At 38.2% G+C, this 12,936-nt stretch overlaps 1 protein-coding gene across 8 annotated transcripts in view; it reads right to left on the minus strand.

The window, feature by feature from the left end:
• The window catches only part of MOBP (myelin associated oligodendrocyte basic protein), a 58,686-nt gene extending 49,054 nt beyond the window's left edge, over positions 1 to 9,632 (minus strand). For 6 of the 8 annotated variants that reach the window (XM_017955569.2, XM_017955574.2, XM_009201141.3 and 3 more), the window contains exon 1: positions 9,420 to 9,632. The gene's annotated coding sequence lies outside the window, so the exon portion shown is untranslated. The remainder of the gene's footprint in view (positions 1 to 9,419) is intronic. The other 2 variants (XM_017955573.3, XM_017955570.2) reach the window with 2 other exon arrangements.
• Between the last annotated feature and the right edge of the window lie 3,304 nt (positions 9,633 to 12,936).

Below are 12,936 nucleotides of genomic sequence, written 5' to 3' on the forward strand. Positions count from 1 at the left end.
CCTGTAATCCTAGCTACTTGGGAGGCTGAGGCAGGAGAATCGCTTGAACCCGGGAGGCGGAGGTTGCAGTGAGCCGAGATTATACCACTGCACTTTAGCCTGGGTGACATAGCAAGACTCCATCTCGAAAGAAAGAGAGAGAGAGAGAGAGAGAGAGAGAGAGAGAGAGAGAGAGAGAGAGAGAAAGAAAGAAAGAAAGAAAGAAAGAAAGAAAGAAAGAAAGAAAGAGAAAGAAAGAAACAGAGAGAGAGAGAGAGGGAGGGAGGGAAAGAAAGAAAGAGAAAAATTATCAGTTGTGATATAGTAGCAAGTATTGAATTTAAACTCCTGCTGAAACAATAAAGCTGAAAAAAAATACACAGAAGAATTATTCTCAGGCACTGGATGGCAATCATTGCAGGGCTATGATCCTTGAGAGAAAGGAAGCAAAACTCCACATTCATCCTGGTTTTTTCTGTGAATATTTTTCAATCTGCTGTACAGGAAAAAACATTCCAAGGAGAGATGGGAAGAAACAGGGGTAGGAGTTAGGGGGTGCTAAGGCCACGGGACTCTGGAAGGGTGGAGGGGAGAATGATAGACAATAGGGAACCAGTGGGAAAATATCCAGTCATGTGTTGCTTAATGACAGGGATAAATCCTGAGAACTGAATCATTAGACAATTTTGTCATTGCACAAACATCATAGATGGTTTAGCCTGCTACACACCTGTACAGCATGTAACTATACTGAATACTGTAGGCAACTGTAATGCAACAGTAATTTAACGATTTGCATATTGAAACATATCTAAAATAGAAAATGTACAGTAAAATGCAATATAAAAGATTTAAAATGGTACAGCTATATAGGGCACTTACCATGAATGGAGCTTGCAAGCCCAGAAGTTGCTCTGGTTGAATCAGTAAATGAGTGGTGAGTAAATGTGAAGGCCTAGGACATTACAGTATATACTATAGACTTTATAAATGCTATACACTTAGGCTACACTAGAATTATTTTTTTAATTTTTTCTTCTTCAAAAATAAATGTTAGCTTACTGTAACTTTTTACTTTATAAACTTGAATTTTCTTAACTTTTTGACTCTTTTGTAATAACACTTAGCTTAAAACACATCATGTAGCTATCATGTAGCTATGGAAAATTATTTTCTCTTTATATTCTTATTCTATAAGCTTTTTTCTATTTTTAAAATTTTTAATTTATTTTTTACTTTTTAAACTTCTTTCTTAAAAACTAAGATGCAAACACACACATTAGCCTAGGCCTACACAGGGCCAAGACTGTCAATATCACTGTCTTCTACCTCCACCTGACATCCCACTGGAAGTTCTTCAGGGACAATAACACACATGGAGCTGTCATCTCCTATGACAACAACGTCTTCTTCTGGAACACCTCCTGAAGAACCTGCCTGAGGCTGTTTTACAGCTACCTTTTTTTAATACACGTAGAAGGAGCACATTCTAAAATAACAATATAAAGTATATTATAATAAATACACAAACAAGTAACATAGTCATTTATCATCATTACCAAGTATTATGTACTGTACATAATTGTATGTGCTATACTTTTATACAATTGGCAGCACAGTAGATTTGTTTACACCAGCATTACCACAAACAGATGAGTAATGTGTTATGATGTTATGACAGCCATGGCATCACTAGATGATACGAATTTTTCAGCTGTATTATAATCTTATGGGACTACCCCTGTCATTGACCAAAACACTTTATGCAGTGCATGACTGTATATAATTTCTCTCAGATCCTTGGCCAAATCTAAAGTTGCACAACTACAGGGTGAAACTGTGGGAAGCCCCTTAAAAATTCTTGCTAAGAGGCTGATAACCAAGCAGAAATACCTGAATTCACATATTAATGAGGAGACATTGTGAGACCTTGGTGAACATCCCAATCTTTTGAGACCCCAGAAAGCTCTCACCCTATAATAGGGACAACTCATAGAAGTAAATGCAAAAATAAAATAGGTCTGACCTAGCAAGGCCTAAAACCAAGATTGACAGGATCAGAGTGGCTCTCTGGTAATTTAACATAATCCAGAACCTCTACAATCTATTATCCACAATGTCCAGCATACAATAAGAATTACCAGACATTTAAAGAAACAGGAAAAGGACACCAAATTTTTTTTAACGGTCAATGGAAGCAGACCCAGAGATTATCAATATTGATATGTTAAAGAAAGTAAAGATAAACATAATGTACGACAAAATGAGGCTTTTCCATAAAAAATAAGAATTTTTTTTAAAAACCAAACAAAATAAATCAATCACAATGTGGGGAAGCAGAAGGAATCCAAGAAGGAATGCAGGCTGTGACTAATGAAACTGACTACAATAAATAAATCAAATGAAATGAATCACATAACCACACTGAAGGGAAGGGGGAAAAAAGGGATATGGCTGAAGTAACTTTGAAAAATAGTTTAGATAATCCTATAATAGTAGAATTAAGCAAATAAATGCATTATAGATAATGAGAATCCAGTTTCTTCCTATCCAAAGAATGAAGTTACAAAAAAGGAAAGGAAGAAGGCTAGAATGAAACTTGTGCTGCTAGATTGGAGTCAGAAATACAGAAATAAATATAGGTGTGTGCATATGTAAGTTAGTATACACACACAGATTTCCTAGCTCTGTCTGCTGAGAAGCTTTAGAAGAAGTAACACCCCAATAGCAAGGAATACACCAGATATGGTTTGGCTCTGTATCCCCACCAAATCTCATGTTAAAATGCAATCCCCCGAGTTGGAAGTGGACCCTGGTGGGAGGTGATTGGATCATGGTTTCTCATGAATGGTTTAGCAGCATCCCCCTTGGTACTGTCCTCACGATAGTGAGTTCTCATGATGTCTGATTGCTTAAAAGTGTGCAGCACCTCCTCCCTTTCTCTCTTTCTCTCTCTCTCCTGCTCTCACCATCTGAGATGTCTCACTTCCCCTTTGCCTTCTGTGATGATTGGAAGCTTCCTGAGGCCTCCCCAGAAACAGAAGCTGCTATACTTCCTGTACAGCCTGCAGAACCATGAGCCAACTAAGCTTCGTTTTTTATATAAATTACCTAGTGTCAGATATTTCTTTATAGCAATGCAAGAATGAACTGATACAACAAGTAATGCCCAAATCTTGTTTCTTAACTACCATCAGTATACTAGGCTAGACTGGTAAAGTGTCCAATAAAAGGAACCATAGCTTATTGAAGAGGTGATTGATTTGAGACTGAGAGAAAATACAAGTTTATTCTGGAACAAATTGTGATGTCAGAAAATGCTCAGAGAGGTAGGCAACATGTGAAAAAGGCACAGGAACTAACCTAAAAGAGCTCCTACCAAAGTTATTTGAGCAAGAAGGTAAATAAGAATAGTATTGGATTATAAACCAAGGAATAAAATAAATATTGTTGGGCCTATACTGATATAAATAAATAACTGAATAAATAAATAAATGGACTAGAAGAGATAATCTTCCTTAAAGAATCATTCCGATTAATAAATGTAGAAGCAATGAGGGAAATAGAAAATCACTATTAGAATACCACAATAATAATTTCTGCAAGCATCATTGACTAATGGATGCTAAAATTAGTAGGTGAAAGTGTAAGCAGAAACACAGTATTTGTATCATCTCCAAATATCCCCCCAAGAAATATTAACTAATTGAAAAGAAAAGAACAATCACTTTAAAGTGGAGAAATCTGGGAAGTATCATCTCAGCCAAATGATCAAGGTTAACATCACCAGTAATAAGACAGATCATCCTCATTTATTCTCTGATATGAGAAGCACATATCATCTCTGTGTAATTCTTTTCAATAATATATAACTTCAACCTAATCATGAAAAGACATCAGAAAAATTCAAATTGAAGGACACTACACATAACTTATCAATGTTTTTTAAAAGTCTCAAGGTCATGAAAGACAAGGAAAAACTGAGGAATTGTCACAGGTTAGAGAAAATTAAAGAGACCTGATAACTAAATGCAATGCAGTATCCTGGATCAGTGCCTGACAGAAAAAGAACATTAGTGGGAAAACTTGTGAAATATGATTAGACTCTATAGTTAATTAATAATGTATCAATGTTAATGTATTAGTTTTATTAGTTGTGCTACACAGTTACATAAGATGTTAACATTAAAGAAAGCAATGTAAAGGGCATACTGCATGTATTCACAACATGGGTAATATCCCCTCCAAGAGATGAAAACTGGATCTTGAGAGGGGCAAAAAAAACTTACTTGTTTTATTCAATTTTTTTTCAATCTCAGACCTACGTGAGAATTCTCTTTTTATGTGCAAAGCACAAATATGTACAATACATAAACAGACATATTCTCACTCTTTTTATGTGCAAAGCACAAATATGTACAATACATAAACAGACATACTGTACATCTGTAGTATTAAAATTTAATGGAAGGGGAGAAGCAATTAGGGAAAAATGGCTTTTTAGGGGGATGATGTGTATAATTCAGGTGTTCCATGTATAGTCATCTGCCATATAACAACATTTCAGTCAATCAGGGATTATTTAAACAATGGCGGCCCCATGAGATTATAATATTGTATTTTTATTGTATCTTTTCTATGTTTAGACATACAAATATTTACCATTGTGTTAAGTAGCCTGTACCATCTAGGTTTGTGTAAGTACACTCTATAATGTTCACACAATGACTAAATCGTCCAGCGTCTCATTTCTCAGAACGTATCCTCGTTGTTAACCAACACATCACTGTAATTTGAGTGTGTGTTTCATTTAAGTTAATGCCATCCATGTGTTTTTATTAAATAACTTACTTAAACCATCAAGTGCCAGAGATTGGAATTTGAGTAATTTGAGTCTGTGTTTCATTTAAGTTAATGCCATTTATATGTTTTTATGACAATAACTTACATAAACCATCAAGTGTCAGTGATTGGAGTAGGAACTCTCAAATCCCTTGTTTGGAACATTCAGAAAACCAGCCAAGTGAAGAAAAATAGAGCTAAAAATAGAGCTAAAAAACATATTTAGCTCCTGTCTCTCTGTATTTCAACCATATTCAATTGTCTCAATGCATTATGGCTCCTTCTACCTTGGACTAGTATTTCCAGAAATACCCTCCCCAGCTCACTTTACTTGTGTAACAGTTGCCCAAGAATACAAGATTTCAAGTCAAATATGCCTCCCTCAGGGAAAACCTTCTTAGCCACTTAGTCTAGATTAACTCTCAAGCACCCTTATTACACAACCTTATAGCTTCCTGTGCTGCTTCTCCTTTGTTTTTATGGTGTACAGTGTGTGATGTTTTGATACATATATTCTGTGGTAAATGATCTTATTTTCTATATTCCATCCAGATGCTCTGGCATCTGGGGCATTGCTGACCCTGGAGATGCTGCCCCTCCCAGGGCTAGCTGATTCCTAGAGATAGCAATTGCCTCTCCTGTGAGCGGCCATTTATATGCAAATCAACCAGTCCAGAACCCAAATTCACCAACTACCTCCTTTACTGAGCTCTTACAAGTTGAACTAATATTCTTCTGCCCTTATCACTCCAGGACCAGATACCAGAGAGCTCCTACACCTCAGAGCCCCATGAAATTATTCAAACTAGCCAATCTTAAGCATGCCTCTCCTGCTTACTCTGCCTAGACCATTTCTCCCAACAAAAACCATAATAAAGGCTCTCACCCAGGCTTTTTCACCCTCACTCCTTCTGACTCCTGACCTAAGACCTTGGTGCTTCCCCATGTGGCCAGGTGGCCCTTCCCCACGTTTCCCCCCCTCCTGGGAGTGATGAGTAAAACACTGTCTTTTCAATGGCAACCATCTCCTGATCTGGTTGGCCTCACCATGCCTGAACAAAAACAAAATCAGAAGTACATTTTAAAACAGGAAGTTTCCTTACCCACCCAGAGCACAGTTGACTCCAGGTATTTACCTAATGCTTTAAGGGTGACAGAAGCAACAGAAGCCAGAATGGCCTGCACAGCTATTATAAGAAGTCACTCTTGCAGCACACGATGGGATCTAATCCTAGAGGCCAAGTACAGCCCCACAAATTTCCACGTTGTGGGAAGCAGCTTAACCCCTATCCACAAGACTCTCTGCCCTCCCAACCCTTCCATGTTCTGGCCCCCAGTTATTTTTTTTTTCCCTTTTGAGACAGAGTCCCAGTTTTCTTTTTGAGACAGTCACCCAGGCTGGAGTGCAGTGGCACGAACATGTCTTAATACAGCCTTTACCTACCAGGCTCAAGTGATCCTCAAGCCTCAACCTCCAAAGTAGATGGGACTATAGGCACGCACCACCATGCTTGGTTAATTTTTGTATTTTTTGTGGAGATGGGGTCTTCCCATGTTGCCCAGGTTGTTCTTAAACTCCTGAGTTCAAGTGATCTGCCTGTCTCAGCCTCCCAAAGTGCTGGGATTACAGCCATGAGCCACCATGCCTGGCCAGTGGTCCCCAATTCTTTTGGCTGAGTGAGAGAAGGGGGCCCTCATTTTTACTCCAGGATGGTCCATCTTGGGAATATCTTTGAGTTGTCTTTTAAGTAGAAAACACTTTATCAAACTACAGAGTGACTTTCATGGCCTTGATGAAACAGTCATAATAGCTAATGCTACATTTTCCCAGTAGTTGAGTTCCTCAATATTAAATAGCACTATGTACAGAACTCCAAAATTTTAACCTAATTCGATATTTAGGAGAAAAAAGTTAATCTATGTCATCCAGGGAACAGTCCTATTAAAGCCACAATATGTTCACAGTACTACAAAGATCATACAATAGGTTAACCAACTGCCCTGCATTTAAATTTTTTATGACTTCGGTGTTTTCTCTGCAAAAAAAAAAAAAAAGGATATTTTATATTTGTTAATCTAAGGAATTCATGTCAGTAATTTTCTCAAAGTAAAGTAAGTCTGCTGGGAAGTCAAAGCCTCTGTCTCCAGAATGATAAAACTGCCAGCCACTTCCAAACAGAAGTTCTCTTACTTACAAAGGAAATGAGAGTTCTGTCTCTACCAGGAATCCCTCTCAGGGGTAGGGACTTGAAGTTAACCTTGGTGATTCTGAGGAAACCACCACGAGGTTCTCTATAGTAGTTATAGAAAACCCACTGGACTTGAGGACACCAGAAGCCCTCATCCACATGAGTGCAAACATATTGTGTGGAGAAATGAGCTCTGCTCTGCGCTTGCAGAGATGGTGGATCTGGTAACTGAGTCAATGCCTCTACACACCTGTTGCTTCTTGGGAGCGCTGTGGTGTCTATATCTCAGTATATGTTAGATTCCTTCTATGTGTAATTACTAGCTCTCTGGGTGTTGCCACTGGGCCATTGTAGCAGGTAATGCAGAACTGAATGAAAACAAGTGCAAGAGGGGCATGCCAGCATGCCAGAGGAGCAGCTGGGAAAGGACTCATGCCTCATGCCAGAAGAGGAGCTGGAAAAGAACTTGGAAGGGTGATGTTCCAGACCTGGGGTTGATAGAGACTGTTTCACTGAGGTTCTAATTATTATATTATTATTCACTACCTCATCTTTCTGAACCTCAATGATCATACTAGTAGTAATATAAGTCCAAATTAATTTTTTAATGGGCAGAGCTAACTCCGCCCCTACTACTAGGAAGATCTTTTTGTTAAGTTAACAAAGAGGACGCCAACCAGCCTGGAGTGTCTACCCAGGGAAACTCTATTGAGCCGTATCTGCTTTCAGCAAATGGTTGCACTTAGAAAGGAATTATTACATTTATTAAACTAATACTCAGAGAGCAGTAGACATGAATCCAACACACACAAGTAATGTAAATTGAATACCTCACTTTAAGCCTATAAGTTCATGTACAGGTCACTATAATTGCCATTTATAATCCAAGGGCAATACTTATACACTTTTGATGATTCCTTGGGAATTATCTGTAAAAGCTCTAGATTTTTAATTTTTGGCTATTTGGTGTACAAAGATTTTAGGTACTAATTTAAAATCCTAGTAACTATTAGGTAACAAGACCTTGAATTTTAAAATTGCATACTCAGATTCAAGTATGAATTTGGATTTGTGTGATCTAAAATGCAAGTATATTCCTTTGAAAATTGTATAATTGTGAGAAAAGTGCAGACCAAACCCATATTGAGGGACATTTAGCAAAATAACTGGCTTATACTCTCTAAAACTGTCTAGGTCAAAGCTTCCTCAGGTATGGTTCCAAATTAAAGGAGGCTAAGGGGACAGGACAACAAAAGGTCATGCATGGTTCTCAATTGGCTCCTTGGACAATTGATGAAATCTAGATATCGCTAGACTTAAAAATAGTATTTTCTCAATATTAATTTTCTAATTTTAATTAATTCTAATTAAAATAAATTTTAATTAAAATTAATTATATATGTGTGTATATATACGTATATTATATATAATATATGTGTGTATATATACACACATATATTTTTATATATACACACATATATATGGATACAGAGAGAGAAAGAGAATGATAAAGGAAATATGGTAAAACAGGAATATCTGGGTAATTTGGGTGCACCTGACATTTTTTGCATTGTTTGCAACTTTTCTGAAAATCTGAAACAATTTTTGAAACTCACTCACCAACAAGTCTCCTGCTGTTCTAAATAGTCACGAAACAGCATATCCGCACACCTGGCAGCAGCCTGCTCTCTGCCTCCCTGATTTATTCACAAAGCATTAAAAAGTCCTTTCCCCATTTTCCTGCTAGTACTGTAGGCCAAGTTTATTACTGGCCTCCCTGACACATAATATTTTTTCCTTTCTCTGTCATCCATAGAACTGAAAACTCCCTGTTGTTTCGAAGATAATCTCTATCAGACAAAGCATTAGTGCCTTTCTGTTTAAGGTTGTTGGTCTACAGGGGGCAGAATTCCAAAAAGATTTGGGCTTTGTTGTTCCACTAACATCCCCCACACACATAAATCCAACTGTATGAGGAAAAAATTTGTTCCTAGATAAGAAGAAAAACTCATTTTTAAATCATGACAAATAATAAAACAAGAAATAGAAAAAAAAAAAGAAAAGAAAGGAAAAGAAAAGAAGAAGCCTGAACTACCATCCATCTGGCTCCAGGAACACAGGGCTTTGAATCTGAGGAAATCTAAATGAGGGCTCAGAGCCTCTCCTTGGGCTCATACAATTTCCAAACATTAGCAGGAACATTCCAGGTGGCCCCCTGCCCACATCAGAATAAACGTGGTATCCTCTGTTCTTGTTTTCTCCATCCTTGTATGTCCTCCCCATCTTGACTATTCTTACAGAAAATTTTCCCTGGGATATAATGAAATGGCCCATACAAAAATGTACACTTGTCACTTAAAGATGAAAGTATAAAATGAAGTAAAATAAAAACCAATGGAATCCTCTTACCTTCAAACTGCAGTTGTTGTGTGAAACAGATTCCGCGTCTATACCAGGTCCCTAAGGGTTTGAGCCTACCTCAATGCATGCAGAATATATAGGGAGAGGTTATAGATCTGGGTTTTTCATTACACAAGGTGTTTTTGATGAGTCCTCAGCGAAGATCCACTTAAAAACAAAAGCTACACAAAGACTACAAAAAGGCCACACAAAGTTTAAACAAAAGGCTAAAGAAAGAGCAAACAAAAGCCAAAGAAAGTTTAAACAAAGAGTGAAACAAAGACAAAACAAAGGGCAAACAAAGACAAAAACAAAGAGCAAAAGAAAATCTAAACAAAAGCTAAGCTAAACTACAACCATATTACACACACACACACACACACACCCCCCACATTCACTGTACAGCCCCCCAGCATTCATGTATTCCAGCCTCCCACCTCCCACATCCCACATAATCAACATCCCATGTGAAAACTCACCCCTCAAAGTTCATTCCACACAAACTCCAGTTAAGTTCCACGCCAGGTCTAACCACACCACACACCAGCTCACCCCACCAAACCACACACCCTTCCACCAACATGCTACACCACCACATGTTGCAATCACATTGACAAATTCCAGGAGTTTTTATACTCCATGTAGATTAAATAACCATCCCCACTTCCTTCCCTAAAACACTCATGTATACCCAGAGATACACCCCAAAACTAACATTCACACACGCATGCCCTTGTACACTTGATTTAGCAAGAGTCTAATGCAGCCCAGTTACAACTAACATTGAATTTGGGAGTTTCCATGACAATTACCCTATGCATTCACATTTATAAAAACATGTATAAATCATCTCTCATGTTGAATAGTTTCTGCAAATGATGAATCTCATTAAATTCACAGTTTATTGGCTTCAGTCTTAGACACCGGCATTTCCTTATAATGTTCCTAAAATGTGGAGCCACACCTTTCTGTGCTCTGTTAAATGCCAGCAGTCCTGTAATTCTGCTTCTGCTATTTATTTTATATATGTAGAACTACCCACTAATAATTTGAAAGATGAAAGCTTACTTCTGAAACCAATCCAACCAACAGCAGCCTTGCCTTTTGGATTCCCAGAGCCCCCTGCATGACAGTGTAATATAAATGCCAACATTACCACCAAGTTTCTCTTTAGGCTCTTGTCTCAGTAAAGAATCAGCCAGGGAATCTTGAAGAGGTAATCCAGTGAGACTACAAACATTGACCATAAATCTCTCTGTACACTAACATTTTTGTTTTTGTTTTTGTTTTGAGATGGAATCTGGTTCTGTCCCCCAGGCTGGAGTGCAGTGGCACTATCTCAGCTCACTGCAACCTCCACCTCCCGGGTTCAAGCTAGTCTCCTGCCTCAGCCTCTGGGCAGGCACAGGTTCTAGATGCCTAGCCATGCCTGACTAATTTTTGTATTTTTAGTAGAGACAGGGTTTTGCCATGTTGCCCAGGCTGGTCGCAAACTCCTGACCTCAGGTAATTAGCCTGCCTTAGCCTCCCAAAGTGTTGTGATTACAGGCTTGAGCCACTGCGCCCGGCCTCTTCATACACTGACTTTTTTTTTTTTTTTGAGGCGGAGTCTTGCTCTGTGCTCATAGGCTGGAGTGCAGTGGGCGCCAATCTCGGCTCACTGCAAGCTCCATGCCTCCAGTTCCGCGCCATTCTCCTGCCTCAGCCTCCCGAGGTAGCTGACTGTGATGCCAGTATTTTGCTTGTATTGTATTGACTGTGACTGGGGGCTGGGGAGTAGGGTAGGATGGTTTAGAGTTTGAAATCTGGAGGCCCTGACACTGGGATCATCACAGGACCCACCTCAAGGATTTGAGTGAGGACTAAATCAGTTGATATGTTTGCACTGGTGGAAAGACAGTATTGTCAACTGTAGCCAAAGTTTCTGTGGGAAAATCCTCTGCAGTGTTAGCAAGTTTCTTAATTGTGACTGTGAGTCCTGGAAGGTCTTGCTCTATGTGGAACACAGGCTGCCATTCAAGAAGAGTGACACTGACTCAGACATGGCCTCCCCAGTGGTTCTGGGAGTGAGAGTGCCACCGCACTAAGGGCAAGCACTAACATTTAACTAGAAATAGAAAGAGATGGCATTACGAGCATTTTGTGAAATCTCCATAGTTGGGTTGCGTAAATTATATATCACCCTGTATATGGTGGAGTAGAAGATCAAAGATGAGACTTCCCCAAAATGTGTCATTAAGAACTTTTGTTGGAAAGATTTGAGAAGCAGAGGGTCTTTAATAAAGATAGAGTTTTGTAATGTATCTACTGGATCTTGTATTTTTTAAATAGCCTGAATTAGTCTTGTTATTTTGTGAATAGAAAACAAATCCTTACAACTGCCACCCGCCTCTGTTGGTAACCTTCTTTAGGGCCAGGGCCGTAAGAGTTGCATTGGTGCAGGACTCTGTGTGCCAGGCATTCGGGCCATATACTAAGTAATTCACACAAATAGCCATTTATATACCTATTTATGGTAGGTTATTGGCTTCCTTTTAAGGGTGTAGTTTTCTTACATTCTACTTTTTCCTCTCCCTTTTCCCTTACCTACTGAATGTAGTTAGTTAATATTTATATTATTATAAATATGTAAATATTCTCTCCTACAGAACCTTGTGATTAACTACGATTGTTTCCTTTCTTTGTACAAATTTCTTGTTCCTGGAATTAATAATCACCCCATTTTTAATTTTATTCATTTATTTTAATCTGCTTAGTTTTAAATTTTACACTTCATCATTTTTTCCAAATATTCCAACAGATCTGTCAACTATCTGCTAATAAATTCTAAGCATTCCAATATACTGAATGATCTTTCACATCTATTGTCATCTCGTTCAGATTTCAGGCTGGTTGCTCTCTAGACCCGACGCAGGCCTGGGTCTTCCCTTCATTGCTTTGCTGGAAAGAGATCACCTTGTCCAGGATCCCATGCCATCCTCACCTTTCCGAAGCATGCCTTACAATACCTTTCCTAGAAAGAGTATATATTAAGTGAATTTTTTCAAGTGTTTGTGTCCCTGAAAACTCCTTTACTCTGCCCTCATACTTGATTGCCTGTTTGTGTATAGAATTCTAAGTTGAAAAGTATTTTCCCCTAGAAAAATGATGTGGATGATACATTGTTTTTCTGTATCTTCCCCTCCAGTGTTGTTTTTGAGAAGTTCTAGACCTTTCAGATGCCCGTTGCTTTTTCTGTGATTTTCTTTTAAGCCTCTGGAAATGTTCAAGATCTCATTTTGACCCCAGTTGTCCTGAAATTTCATCATTCAATGTGAATGTTTTTTCGTCCCCACTTGGTGGAGCATTTTCATCTGGAAATTCATAAAATTCCACTCTAAAAATTCTTCCTTTTTGTTGTTGGTTTTGTTAATTTATTTTTCTCCATTCTCTTTCTTGTTTCTTGAATTTCTGTTATTTGGCTTTTGAACTATCTAAATTGATCTTCTAAATTGTTACTCATTCTTCTCTTTCCTAGTTTCCAATT

The sequence above is a fragment of the Papio anubis genome, chromosome 2, assembly GCF_008728515.1.
Source record: "Papio anubis isolate 15944 chromosome 2, Panubis1.0, whole genome shotgun sequence".
Classification (NCBI taxonomy): domain Eukaryota; kingdom Metazoa; phylum Chordata; class Mammalia; order Primates; family Cercopithecidae; genus Papio; species Papio anubis.